Genomic DNA, 15,963 nt, shown 5'->3' with positions numbered 1-15,963 from the left:
AGTGTGAAAGTGAAAGCAATCTGTTGATGACAGCAGCTGGAAGGACGCAGGGTCATAAAACTGCCATCTGTAGAGCTAAAACAACGAGCTCAGAGATGGTAAAACGCTCCTCTGTGGGTCTGTCACTACAAATGACACATTAAATATAGTAATTTGATGTGTTGTTGCTATGAAAATATTCATTAGTGCAGCTTGAATTTTTTGTTTGTTCATTAATGTGATCCTGTTAACCTCATAAAATGTCTCGTAAGGTTGCTGTGATGTCAAATAATATCCTACTATTAGACCATGCAGTGTGTCACATGTTATTTTCTTACAAGAAGTTAAGGAGCAAACATCTGGCACTGAGTGAAATAGGTTAGTTATGCTTATAATCCCAATTAATGTGAGTTTAAACTGAGTGACAGTGCACACTTGTTCCATTCACCTGACCATTTTGGCCCAGTCCCAGGGTCGATGATCTGCCCCCATCACCCTGTAGACACATCTTCTGACTTGACATAAAGTTTTAATTAGAACTGACTCACTGCACTTTATTTTGAAGCACCGGCGCTTTCATACGACAACTTAGCTCCTCTCCATGGAATTCTTTTTTCGTCTCCTTATATGTATCATCACTCATTTTGACAACATTGGCATTTTCCCAGAGCTTGATACTTGTTTGGAAAGTGGCCATTTCATATGCAACTAGAAAACTGAGGCAAAACATTCCAGTGGGATCTAAAGAAAAAAGAGAAAAACTGTTGAAAAAAGCCCCACAACATGTATTCGCATATGGACATACAAGGTACTTCTGTGATGTGCTCTCATTGTTTACCGATGAAACACTCCCATAGATCAGTCTGTGGGCTTTTCATCCAGAGTCAGATAATATTTTGGAAGAAAACATCAAACATGATTGAGTTAGATGAAGGATGAACAACACATTGATCTGTTTCAAACCTGGAAAGGACATAAAATTTCATGAAATCTAAAATATTGAAGTGTTTCCTATAAAAAAACAGCATTTACACAGTGTAAAGTATATTAGGGGACTATTAAAAGTACATAAAAAGACTTAGTACGTTCTTTAAACAGCAAAATGGCTTCAGAAAAAAAAGGGGAAAGACAGCCATAATTTCCTTTATGATGCGTTCAAAGTGATTTGAAACCCTTCCCATTTTACGTAATCAGAGTTCTTGTTCCTGCTTAGCATGCACATCATGTGCCCTGTGATCCGCCTATAATCACTCAGCTTGAGACAGTCTCCCCAGATACCATCTCTAGATACCTTCAACAAATTAGTACTTGCCACTAAAGCTAACATCCTGGTTATTCTACTCTCTCATTGCCAAGCTCATTACAGAGCTCCTTTTCAACAGTAGACACCCTCAGCCTATTAAAGGACCAAAGATTAAAACCCTGCTCATCCTTGTTCCCCAAATCCTTTGCAATCACAGCCTTTTAAAATCTCCCTCTTCGTCCCTACGGTCCTAGTAGATATTCAGCAAAAGATGGTCTTTCATAGTCAAGGTGTTGACAAGGTGTACATGCACTTCATGGCTGGTGGCCACTTACAGTTGACAGTAAAAGGTTGAAATAACCAATTAGGTGACAAGAACAGATCCTAGCTGTCAGCTATATCTAAAGGCAGATTATTGTGTGGAGTTTTGCATCAGGATAGAAGCAAGACTTCATTTTGTTCTCAGTTCAGTTCTGTGTAACATGGCACAAGTATGTTCCTTAGCTACTGTCCATCATACCAAAAGCTGAATATAGTGACAATGATAAAGTGCTCTATGCACTTCTCATCCGATATCCTTCAAGTCACTGACAGACAGTTTTTGTGTGGTTTAAGAATTTTTACTAGGAGGTAGATCTTCATTTGGCAAACTACATTAAACCTGCATTTAACGCAGTGTGCTGTCTTGATAATAGCTGATTAACTTTGGTGTACCACAAGGCTCAGTATTAGGTGCATTGTTATTTCCTCTTTACATGATGTAACTTTGTGGAATCTGTCATAGTTGTGATTTCATTTGTCACTGTTTTGACCTTTATGTGCAAAGAAGTTGCAACCCGTCGCAACCGTCCCAAAACCACTCCATCATAAAGAAAAACTAGATATGAAAGAAAAATATTTTCACTTTAGTAACGCGATTGAACGTTTGCGGTAAAATTGTAACAAATGATTTAACTGTGACTTACAAGCTGTTACTCTGTCAGTGACAGCTCTCCTCTCTGATGCACGGAAAAGTATATAATTAGCCATTAGATTCTGACTAATCCTGTCTTCATGTTAATAAGCTTGCTGTTAGTTTAGGTTTAGTAATTTGTATAGTAGTAGCTCCTCACCTTGATGTGCGTCTTATTTGCAGTGTGTGTACCATGGCGCTCTCCATCACTGTGATGGGTGTGTATGTATAAAGCAGTGAGAGACATTCAAGTAAAAGCGAGTATAAAAGTACTTTACTGTTGATTTGATTTTAAACTGATGCAATTGCTGTTGTTGAGCTTTTGCAAACTTGGTCCACATCAAACATGCAAATCCTTCATTTAAGAAAGTAATCAGACCCTTAGCTGTGACACTCCCAGTTGTGGTCAGGTGGTCCTGTTTAGATCCTGATTAGAGTCCACCTTTGGTAAATTGAATTAATTTGACATAGTTTACAAATGTATGTGCCTGTGTACAAAAAAAAAAAGGTCTCGCAATTCACAATGCATACCAGGACAAAAACCAAGCCAGTAAGTCCCCCCATCTCAGCGGACTTATCATAAAACCGTGGTTAGGCACAGAACAGAGCAAATGGATTAAACTATTTCAAAAGTTTGAGTACTAACAGGAGCACGGTGGCATCAATAGCTGTTAAACGGAAAAGTTTGGAGCCACCTGGACTGTAGCGTTGGCCATCCAGCTATACTGAAAAACTGTTGGTGGCTCCAACAAAGCGTCGCAATCCTTCTGCACAGATGGAAAAACCTGCTGGAGGAATAAGCATCCCAGCAGCGCGTTCTTAATCATGTCTTTCGAGTAGCTAGACCGAAGCCTCTCTGAGTAAAAACTGTACTTGAGTTTGCCAAACAGCTATTAAAAGGGCTCTGAGAGCACGAGGAAAATGATTCTTGGGTTTGATGAGACAACTTAGGCAGAAATCCAGGCACGATGGCAGCCAGGCACTGCTTCATCACCTGGATAACACCGTCTCTATGATGAAGCATGGTGGGATAAAACATTTAGAATTAAATCAACACCACAATCAAGTGTGAAAAAGTGCAACAACTTCTAAAGTGACTGAATATGGAACACAAGTAAGAACTCTAAAAGTTAAGGTGAACTACAGCACATTAAAAAGTGAAATAGATTTATTGAAACAAAGGTACTACACACTTCAAAAATTCTACCTTTACATCAGTGTGTAGGACCTTCCAGCATTGAACAGATGAGGTAAAAAAGATAATAGCAGAGCACTGGATGAAAACTGAAACCCCCAAACTGCCAGCGTTGCCACCAGAGGTGAGAGTTAAATCAATCTTCCCCCAATGTGGTGCACTCATGTGAGGATGTCAGCTCAATCAGCACACCACTAAACAGCTCATATTATGGGTTATATAACTAGATACGGGCCTGTGCTTTTGAAGATCGAAGCAAAGGATGCTGTTTCAAACTTGAAGTAATGTTTTGCTATGTTTCCACTTTTCTGAGTTGCAAAATAGATTAAAGCATACTGCTGTGGAAGCTGCAAACTTGACCAACTTTGGTGTGTTTTTTGTTTTTTTTCCCCCAGCATGTCCTCAGCTCTGGAACAGCCGCCACACAAACAGGAATAACAGAGGGTGGCATAGCCTTCCCCGGGGCACCGCTCTGTAGAACACACACACAGACAAACTGTAAGTTTGACTCGGAGCTTCAACACAGATGTGTTTGGTAAATAAATTGACACCCACTGATGTGCAGTTTTGTCAACTGCATGCCTGGAAGATATGAGTGTTCGCTGTTTGTTTCTCTGTCTTGTTTTCTGTCTACGCAGCCGACTCTGAGAAAGTGGGCTTCATGTCTTGGATGAACAAAATTAGTATAAGATTTAATAAGAACAAATGTGTTTTGGTTAATCTACATGTTAAACTTTAAGTGTATGATGATAGAGGTCAAACGCTCACTGACATAAGCATCACATTTGGGATCAAAACAGCTCCAGCTTAGACTGCAGGTGGTTCAACATCTTTTGGTGTGTCACCAAGAAAGCTTAGTGTCTTGCATTGCTGTGCTCTAATCTGCTGATTAAAATATCACACGCAGCTTTACAGCTGTCGTGGCTGCAGCCCGATGTGCCTCCGTGGTGCGTTTTCAGGTACAGCGTTCCTCCCTGCCTGCGGACGCAGTGCAGCGGAGAGCCTGCTCTGAGATGTCAGATAACCCCACAGCAGAGATGGACTGTATTAGTTACAGATAACATGTCTCATTTCTGCGTTTGGCACTGTATACCAGTGGCTGGGAGAACAGGACTGGCAAGCTCTGATGGCTGGAGCTGCCAAAATCACTCCCTATGTGACCTTACTGTGTGAGACAGGCAACTGCTGCCAAACCCAGAGGAAGGGTCCTCGAGAAGAGGAGGGGTGGCAGCAATAGAGGCATCAGCAGGCGCAGACAATCAACACAATTACAGATTATACAGAGTTTGAATTCAAATGTTGCTACTTGTGCAATATGTCAGCTTTTGTTAGTTAAATGTCACAACAGACAAAAAAGCTGGGATGTATTGTGTCCTAAACAAACCTGTTTTTCAATTGGTTGTTTTTTCCCGTTTTGCTCCCACGCCAACCGTGCATGCATCCTGTTCCAGTTACTCCTGCTCTTTATTTTTTAACTTCTTTTTGATCGCACTTGTTTGGATTATGGCCAGTGACTTTTTTTTTGTTTTTTTTATAAAGCTGTGGACATCTCTGGAGGTGCTGGTTTAACAGACTTCCATCACGTTACTACCTCTTTGATTCAGTGGTGCTGCTGTTGCCCAGCAACTCCACACTCGCATTGTTTACACCAGGGACCAGCTGAAGCCGGCCGGCAGAACCAGAACAACAATGGATATCCCCGCAGAAATCAGAGGAGGACACGCAGAGGTTGCAGAAGGGGGAAAGAATCTTATAAAAAAGAAAAAGTCCAGACAACAGAGTCCGATGGAGAATAAGAGATGTAGTATTTGTCTCCACTGGATCATCGTGGACAATAAGATGGACGAGTTAATGGCCTCAGTGAGGAATTGAGGGAACTTCTGAGAGTGTTGTGTTTGGTTTTTCAAAGAGACATTGTTACAGGAAAACTCTCCCACTTTTACCATCAGGACCTGCCAGACTCCACATGAACCACATTGTCTGCATTTCTTTAAAAAATAATAATAAAATCAGCTTCCACAGCTGTTTTCTGAGCCCTCAGGCTAAATGCATATAAGTCATCATAAATATTAACATACATTTATCCATCCATTACCTATGCACTGCTTAATCCACACTAGGGTTGCGGAGGGGGGCTGGAGTCTATCCCAGCTGACTTAGGGTGAAGGCAGGGGACACCCTGGACAGGTCACCAGTCTATCACAGGGCTACACTTAGAGACAGACAACCAAGCACACTCACATTCACACCTATGGACAATTTAGAATCACCAATTAACCTCAACATGTTTTTGGACTGTGTGGGAAGAAGCTGGAGAACCCAGAGAGAACCCACACTGCACGGGGAGAACATGCAAACTCCACGCAGAAAGATCCCGGGTGTCCTCACTGGGACGCGAACTGGCGACGTTCTTGCAGCGAAGCAACAGTGCTAACCACTGCGCCACCTTACAGCCCCTACACAATTATTCACCCCAAATTTTTTATTATTTTTCCAACATGGCTGGCTAGCATGTCTCTTTCAGTCTAAGGTCAAAAAATGCTAAAAATCAGGATAGGATTGTTTGCCTATTTAAAAAAAAATAACAACTACATTGAGATGTTTCAGAGGACTTTTTTTTTCCCCATCTGTCATTAAACACAATTGTAATAATTACATTGTGGGATAAAAAGGAATACATACTGATATTCAAGCTTATATTAATTACAAAGACAGCATATACAGTACATGATAGACAGATAAAGGAGGTTAAAGGAGGCGTTTTCAGTGTCTTCGTCATCTAAAACTACCATGTTGCCCAGCAACTCCACACTCACATTGGCTACACCAGAAACCAGCTGACCCTCCTGAACCGACCTGCCTTCACAATGAGAACAAAAAGTAACCTCTGTGCACAAGATGCTAAACATTAATCAAACAAACTTTATCTAACAATTAATTCTAATTCAAATTCTTCGTCGAAAAGAAAATTTCAAATATCCGCATGCTTCAGAGCAAATAAGGCCACTTTTACCAGCACGTGTCTTGTTCCATATCGCCACACTTCAGCTGCAGATATTCACAATGTGAATTGCAGATATCTGCAGCTGTTTATGACTCGTTGTGATTCCAGCTTCAGATTATCACAGTTTAATTTTGACTATTCATATCTGTAGTTCAAGATATCCTTAATTTCCTGCAGTTCAACATATCTACAATGTTCTTTTTTGATATCTTAAGTTTGAACCTCTCAGAATGATGTAAATACCTTGAACTGGACTTTTGAATAGTCAAAATGTACAAACAGATCTTCTGATATAGACTTTCAGACAAGTTGAAATGATGTCGCAGACATCTGTACTTACATAAGAACCTGCGACAAGTTGGCGGTAGAGGTGGCTTGCAACTGTAACAGCATATGACAAGCAGTTTCATCACCATGTCAGAGCAGCCGGAGGCCAAACTTCCAGAAAATTTCAACCACAAGTTCTGATTCTTTTAGTGATGAGCTCTTCCTATTTCATGGCATTTAAAGATCTTATCCACCACAGCAGCTGCCGATACTTCTGCTGGCACTCTTCAAATCCTTTGCTCGACCTAAATCCAGTGTGAAGCTTCACATGAGCACCATCTTGTTTCTCACTTGTTGTATTGACATCTGAAGTATTTGCAACTATTATTCCGTCCAGTCAAAACTAAATTACAGCCATCTCTGTCGTGTTTAGAAGTCAGAATTGTATATATGTTAAATAACAATTCTGACTAGTCACAGTGTAATTACAACTAGTCAAAATGAGGTGGTTGATATTGTCATTTTAATTTTGGACAGTCAAATTCCACTATTAAATGTTTCAAATGGTTTGCTATAGATGCAAGCACCAGGACCCAATGTGAGTAGGACACACTTTATTGGTGTGATGTTACAGCGCCGTTACAAGCCTCCAACTGTCCAACTCTAATCAGCTCTGCCGCTCAGATAACATTTGTTTGCATGCTCATGCTGACAGCTTAGGCTAAGTGGATAGCTAGCTGTAAGATCAGTGGGTCTCAACCAGAGGTAACATCAAGTGTGCCATGGCATGTCTGGACAACCAATTAATTTTTAATTTACCTGATGTGTCCTCCATTCTCATGTCAATTTTGCCAACAGGTGGGGGAATAATTATTTAGCTGCATGTTAAGTCGGATAATTCTCTCTCCCGCCCTGCCTGAAGTTGTCCCGTTAATGAGACAGCGACGTCACTGGTAGTTATTGTAAAGCAAAAGCTCAGTTCTACCCCAAAGCCGTGAAAGATTAGACCTGTTCTGATTGCTCAGTCGATTTTGGATCACCAGAGCTCTACATGCGCTCTCTCTCTCTCTCTCTCTCTCTCTTCTCATTCCCATTAATTTAGATTTCTGTCGCCCAAGTCCACACCCCTCCGCTCACAGTCTGTAAATGTGAATTATGATTATTACAGGTGCTGGTGATGTGAGCATGTGTTTAATCCGAATGCGGTGCAATATCTGCAACTCGTAGTCAGATACTTATTAATTCCACGTAGAAATGTTGCTTGTACTTTTCTAAAAACTTTACTATCTTCCATCTCTGATTGCACATCAACAAGGCATCTGTTTATTACTGCATATGTCACTGTCCTCCGCATCATCCCCAAATCATAGCATACACTGACTTATCATGAATATTAACAATAACATTCATGTAAACAGGCCTTGTGATTCATGTTTGACTCTTTGGCTCAAAAAGGTCAAGAAGCACTGCATTAGTTCGCAACAATTCAAAACAGTCTGCTACAACTTCCTGTTTAACAAAGAGCCTGGAGGGATATCTAACATCAACGGGAATACGTTGGTGTGTTCGCTAAAGAGGCACTTCAGCCGGATTTAATACCATCTTGTGAGTCTGACACTGCACCAACCCATGAACGTTGTTGCACAGTTTTAATCAAATTAAATTTCTCGGACATTTAATTTCAGTAAAATTATGTTGATAAGGAATAGCTGCAAGATATAACATTTCAATAAGGGATAATGCTGAGAAAAGAGCTTCAATGCATTCTGGGTAATGTGCCACTTTAAGGAAAATGTTGCCAGTTGTGATCATTAAATTATGAAATTGTATGATCATTAGGAAAGACTGAGGGTAGAGACATGTTGGAGAGAAAATTACCGCTGGCACTGTGGCACCTTTGTCACCCGCAGACCACCTCGGTTCAAAATTCCTAAAAGCCCCTCTGCTTTAGAAATAAGCAGGAGGAAGTAGTTACGAAGAAGAGTTTGGTCCAGACATCAGAGACGGATGGAGAGGAGGATACATAACCTGTATCTCCTTCTATCATCGTGGCTAATGTGAGATCACAGCGCTAACGGTCTTAGTGAGGAATCGAAGGGACCTTTGTAAGTGCGGCTATGTTTCACCGAGATGTGGCTGCAGGACGATACCAGGACCCCATCAATACCCTCCACGGCCTTCAGACCGTTCTGATGGATTGTAATAAATATGAATGTTCCAAGGAAAGAAGCAGATGGCGTGCGGTGTTTATTAGCAGCAGATGGTGCCACCCTGGTCACATCACCACGAGAGGATGTTTGTGCAGACCAGACAGTGAACTGTTAGCAGCAGGGCAATGGTGGCTGGCTAACAATGTGACCGTGTGACGTCAGATGCTCAACACTCCAGTGCTTTCCTCATCATCTCTGGGGACTTCAGTCGCATGACACTGGACAAAACTCTTCCTCTCACTTCCAATCAGTTTGTGCAGTTAAACTACTCCTCATCTTTGTGTATATAAGATGTATACTGTTAAAACGTTAAGTTGAGTTAAGTGTCTTTTCTCAAGTTTGAAGCAACAAGCCCACAACAAACAACCAAAACAAGGATTTGCCCCAGTGATCACTTACATTTAAATTAAGAAGAAAAAAAAACAATTGGGTTGTTGCCTACATAATTATGATATGATCAGTGAGTACACATTATATCACTTACACCATTACACCATGCTTTATAAACCAAATATTTCCAGTGTTCTTGCCTTCATTAAGGTAGAATCACAGGTTGCCTCTGGTTTCTTTAACTACAATTCATTAATTAGTCAATAAATCCACCAGACTGCCCTTGAGGCAGAGTGCAGTACCTACCGGAGCAGTGAAGCAGTGAGAAAAAAGGGTTTAAAGTTTGTTTTAGGATCAGCCTGTAGTGTCTTCCAATAAACGGTGCTCCATCCATTATCTATACACCGCCTTATCTCCTGTAGGGTCACATGGGGGCTGGAGTCTATTGGAGCTGGCTTAGGAGACAGGGTTTAACCCCTAATCACCAGTCTTTCACTGGGCCACACAGACAGACGATCACGCTCACATTCACAGAATCACCAATTAACCTCAGCGTGTCTGTGGACTGTGGGAGGAAGCCACAGCACCACGTGGGAACCCACACTTACAGCATGTAAAGAAGTACAACATGTAAACTCCACATAGAAAGATCCCAGGACAAGCTTCAAACCCTGAATGTGTGAAGTAACAAGGACTCAGTAAGTAATCATTGCACCCAGTCAGAAGCTATTACTGATGTGTATAAATAGAAATTTAAAAAGAGGAATGTGTCTGAAAACAAAAAATATTCAGACTTTATGGGCGACAGTGTTTGTTTTCTGCAATGTAGATGAAGTCCTCTGGCCTGACCCAGAACGAACACTTAATGCTGAGACAGCTGAATCACTTGGATTTGATTTTGCTGTTCAATTAACTGTGTACTAAAATGTACTTTTCTCTACGTGTTTGGCAGCGTTTATTGTTTTGTTGATTTTACCGTCAGTGCTGAATCCACTGAGCTGTGAACAGGAACTTTTGGAAGACTCACAGTGTATTTACTGAAGTACAAACAAACATTTGATTGTGTTTTTTTGTTGTTGTTTTTTTTCCACACTTCTTTGACATACTATGTAATTGATGCTTAGGTGTCTTTTTTTTCTTTTTTTCTTTCTGATTGGCTTTGGCGGCTGCAAGGTGGCTCTGTGGTTAGCACCGTCGCCTCGAAGCTAGAAAGTCCCCGGTTTGTGTCCCAGTGAGGACACCAGGATCTTTCTGTGTGGAGTTTGCATGTTCTCCCCGTGCAGCGTGGGTTCTCTCCGGGTTCTCGGGCTTCCTCCCACAGTCCAAAAACATGTTGAGGTTAATTGGTGATTCTAAATTGTCCGTAGGTGTGAATGTGAGTGTGCTTGGTTGTCTGTCTCTAAGTGTAGCCCTGTGATAGACTGGTGACCTGTCCAGGGTGTCCCCTGCCTTCACCCTGAGTCAGCTGGGATAGACTCCAGCCCTCCACGACCCTAGTGAGGATTAAGCGGTGTATAGCTAATGGATGGATGGATGGATGATTGGCTTTGTGAATGATCTGACAACATCGTTTGGTTTTGAGTACATAATATTGCTCTGAGGTGATTGTTTGATTTTTAAAGAACACTTGGAGTTTTGTGAATGTAGTAAAAAAACAGAGTTTTGTGTTCTAAAAAAAAGATGCGGGGTTCAAAAATTGTGTTTTAGTGCTTGTGAAAAACTATAAAATAGGCACCACTGTTAAATGATTATACTTTTAGTCATTACAATTAGGCTTGTCTGATAAAATGTGTTATATGTACATGCAACAGACACCTCATCAGTAGCAATTAGAAAGTTTTTCACTATATTTAATAGTTTTTCTTACATCCATTTGATATAAAAAGCACATAAAGAAAATTCAAAGTTCAGTTGTTTAAACAAACCCCTGGTGTGCTCCCTCCCTGACTCATTATCAGCCTATCATATCCATCAATAATAGAACTCTTTGCCCTCCATCACTGTTCGTGTGGCTTCTGTGCAGGCCAGCCTCTGGGAGGCCTCCATTGCAAGCTGGGCTTTGTGTTCTGAAAACCTCCATTACACAACACACTCTCAGCACTCTGCTCTAAGGGCTGACGGTCTTGACATTGGGTGTTCATGGAGGCTGTTCTTCTGGTGACACCTGCTCCAGGAAAAGCCATTTGGAACCTTAACCTCAGAGCACTGGGTCACTCTGGTCGCCCTCCGTGCACCTTTAACTTGCATCCTTTATTTCATTTGTGTCAAAGTGAGATCATTCCTTGATACTTTTTGTATATTTTGTGTATGTGCACTTTAAATTGTTGTGTTCACATCAACATCATTACCTTTGTGCCTTAATAAATAGGCTAAAGTGGTTAAATTACCACGTTTAAAACCTCATCTCTGCTGGTCTTTATTAAACAAACATTTTGTGGTGATACATTTTTCTGCACCATTGCACAGCTCCAGTTACAATACAAAGCCATTACAGTGTCCATTACCACAATGCATCCTGCCCTTCACATAATGTCCTCTAGCAGAGCTGTTCATAGCATGCATAGATGAATACCAGCAACACAAATATATATATATATACTTGCAAACACTTGTGTACTCATGCGGTGTAATTTGTGCCAACTGAAGGGACATGTTTGAATCTTCACACTTTGTACACTCAAGAATTCTGTAGTAAAGAAACCACGGTGTACCAAAGCTAAGCTGCATGATATGTCTAGTGCAGCAAATACCCTCATAATGTAACACAACAAACATTTGAGTTTTTCAAGGAAAGGGCTAAAAAATATGTCCAGCCAGTGAACATTTGAAGTCAGCGTGTCCCCTATGTAAAGCCCTCTATGCACACAAAGATGAACCCTGCAGAGAATTTGCCAATAGCTGCGGCTTTACACCGACAAGCTCATGCATTGGGGCAAACTACCACCGGAAGCAACTGATTTTATATACAGCACAGCAGATGATGAGGATGCACAAACTATAGCGGTGTTCCAGTCACCCTTTTTTTTTTTTTTTCCTTTCCTCTGCCGTGCCATAGCTGTCTCAGCTGTCAAGCGAGCGCGTCCCTCCTTCTGCATCTACAATACGCAGGCACAGCTCATGGCCAGCTGCTGGCTAATGAGCAGGACACAGGACAGCAGCACACAAAATCTTTGTAGCAGCTTGACAAGTTATGGCAACTTTGCAACAGCATCAGAAATGTCCAAGAACTCCATTCCCGACACCATCGGCAAGGTCCAGAGGAGAAGTGGTTGTGTTTAAATAAAGGCTAAATATATCAGCGCTGCCATTTCTGCATGAGATAGCCACCGTACTGACCTGCAGCTGGGAATTACATCCATATTGGGCATTTCCACGCCTCACAGTCCAAAACCAATTTTCAGTGGTAATGCAGGAAGTAAAGCGCTCTATATGTAGCCAGGAGGAAAGTACACAGACCTGCAATGAATACCCACATCAACAATCTTCCCCTAACTTTAAGCATACCGGCCACGAGCAGATCTTTTAGAAAGTAAGTTATTAAAGACACCCTCTGGTAATTTTATTTTTTTTTACCTTGTTAACAAGTCCATGTGGTGTATATGCTGTAAGATTAGCAAAATGAGCAGTCGACACCATGGCTGAGCATTCCCACCTTGAAATTGCAGTTTACAGATGAGTCTCAGAAATCATATTTAGACTTCAGGGGTTTTAAACATAACATACCTGAGGAACCAATCCTGCAGGATGGGGCTTCCTGTGTCATTCTTCTTCTTCAAAAATCAGTTTCTGGTTTGAACATGTATGGCTGAATTACTCAAAAATGGCTGATCGGTGGAAGCGGCCAAAGTGAAGTTCTCAAAGTGAGAGGAACTTTCTGTACAACCACACTGGATATACAGTTAATGGAGCCAGCTGAGGTTGTCTGTGCTCCGGATTAGGATGCTTCTTGGACAACTTTCTGTACGTGTCGGGAGATATTTGGAACATGTCGAACTATCAAGAGAATGAACACAATCTACAGATCCTGCATTGGACAAACTGTGCATTTTTAAACTGTTTTTAATTTTTTTTTTAAACATTTTTTTAAAAAAACATTACAGTATTTTCTTTCTTTCTTTCTTTCTTTCTTTCTTTCTTTCTTTCTTTCTTTCTTTCTTTCTTACAGTGTAGAAAGATTAAATCTGACATCTGATCTGGGAATATTAGAGAACACGGGTCAGAAGAATCACATCTGGGCTACCTTTTACCTGCTGCCACCCTGACCTGACACTGTTAAGAAAAAAAAGAAATTCTGCTAAAATAGATTTTCTTCTGCCACATTTTGCCTAAACCCCCAACGCTAATTCCACAGAGTGAATTAGTACGTCACATTAATTAACCCTGTTTACAACATATCTTTTTCCTTATGGACTGTTGCACTCAGCAGGATCAGGGAGCGGGCCAATGACCGACCAGATGCCTAAAGACCATCACTGGTGAACTGTAAAGCATGTCCCTGCAGCCTTTTATCTCAGACATGAGCTCTGACATGAAGAAAACTAATAATGACAAGCAAAATGACATTTTATTAAAATTACAGATGGGTCAATGGCTATTTTTCTCATAGCTGATTTTTACATTTTGGCATACTGTAGTTCTTTTTACGAACATAAATCTGATACATTTTCTCATATTGTTTCTTCCAGCTTAACACAGGGACAATGCTGATTCATTGTGGGCTGCCAGAGACAACTTGATTGCGCTGACTTATTGTGTGCGTGTCTGTGTCTGTGTGTATTGAGCTCTATTTTAGTATGCATGTAAGTCAATACTTCAGCGTTGTCAGGGTTTTGCAAGCATGCCATTTTTGCTGTGCTTATCCTTGCCTTGCTTGCAGTAAATCAATAAATCCACTCCTATTGTTTGTACAAGTGACCAGATAAATACACACTTTAAATGTGTCTGGCTGCTCGTCTGGCTCAGGGTGTTTATCAGTGTGCACAAAGTAAGCAGCCCTGCTGGGCTCTATTCAGTGGCCTGTAATAAAGCTGTTCAAGAATATGCTAGAATCGTTTCAGTGACTGGAGCTTATGTTAGCTGGAGGGTCCATTCATTCCAGTCTAAGTGACTCGCTGTGTATTAGGAAAATCTACTTCAGTTCCACGACCATACTGTGTGTATTACAGAGAGTATGGCAGCTTTGGATACAATTATTAGACCACTGGGTATGGTTCTCCCATTGCAGTTCATGGTGGAGCCGTTCTGCATTTTCTTCTTGGTTGCAATTAACAGCTGTTCTGTTGAGTCCAAACTAGTGAGCAATGACTCTCCCTGTTTCTCTCTTCTCTCATGAAGCACATAGATGGCTGTCTGTCATTTCTAGGCTTAGATGCGCGATAATGTATTTTGAACTATCGCTTAACATCAGAATCAAAATCAGAATCCTTTAATGTCATTGTTCCAAAAAGAAAAAAAAGAAAGAAAACTACAACAAAATTGGGTGCAATCCCATTCAGTGCTAAGAACAACTATAAATTAAAAATTAACAAACTGTGCAGGACAAAAACAAGGCGATTGTAGAGCCTTGAGATGTAAAATAAATAAGCGACAATAGGTATAAAATGGATACTTCACATGTTTGGCTAACACACAAAATAATGGTGACTGGAAAATATGTCATCATATGTTTCATATTCACAATTTGTTGCATGCATTTAATTATTCTGAAGATTTTTCCATGTCTTTTATAGAATATCCTGTGATTATTCATGATAAAAATTCAAAGAAAATTGTAAATGTTGAGCCTGTTGTGTGTAATCAAAAACAGCATTTGGTTTAACAATGATTTTCAAAGCCATATAATATTTATAAAAGTTAAGTAAAGCTTGTTTGCTTTAGGAAATGTGTATGGGCTGCATTCTGAATTTTAAAAAAAAGTTTGAGACAGTCTTAATGAAGCTGATTGAACGTCATGGAAGTGGCTGCTGAAACACAATCAGTGATGAACGTTAAAGGGCAAGAGCTGAAAATGCTTAATTGTATGTTATGAATCACTTTTAACTACAAGTTTTGAATCTACAGGTTTGTGTAAGTGCTGAGGGAAGTTAAGGTGAAGTGTCCAACCAGCGGTTCATTTGCAGCATGTCGTCCCCCCACTATTCTCCCCACGTCTCTCTGTCTCTCTTCACTATCCTATCCAATAACGGCAAAATAGCCTGAAAAATAATCTGAAAACAGAGTTAAAGTGGAACTGTGATGTGCGAGCTCGAAAAATGAGTTATTTGGTTTTAGTTGAAGGTTAAGTGTCAGAAGTGTCTATTAAGGTGTAAAGCAGTACGTTTAAGTGTCAGTTTAATTGCAAGTGTGGAATGTAGCTGAGGTGACATATCCTTACTATAAGAGGGGATTAATTATCAGTTTAAGTATCCCTGCTAAATGGAGTTCAAGTGCATTTAAAAAGAAGTGACAAGTCTTGTTTAAAATGTGTTGAGGCACTTTGGCAACGTTCCTGCACGTTAGGTTGTTAGCAACACGTAATACTAATGAAGACATATGTTCAAATATATCTACTGATTGGTGTTGCACACAGTCTGATGTAACTCCTGTTATAGTGGCACATACCAAAGACTAGTCACCACCATGATCACCAACCACAGTCCTGTCCTTGTGGTTATTACAACGTGATTATTGTGGACCGCTCCAGTGTTTAAGCAGCTGAGAACTGGTACACTGATGCATTTATTGATTTTATACTTTTAACACGTTTGTACAAAACACATTGTGAATGCGTAGCTACACAACATT

Source organism: Stegastes partitus, unplaced genomic scaffold (assembly GCF_000690725.1).
Source record: "Stegastes partitus isolate 25-593 unplaced genomic scaffold, Stegastes_partitus-1.0.2 Scaffold960, whole genome shotgun sequence".
NCBI lineage: Eukaryota > Metazoa > Chordata > Actinopteri > Pomacentridae > Stegastes > Stegastes partitus.
The sequence above is the reverse complement of the archived record's forward strand: the minus strand, read 5'-3'. Positions refer to the sequence as shown.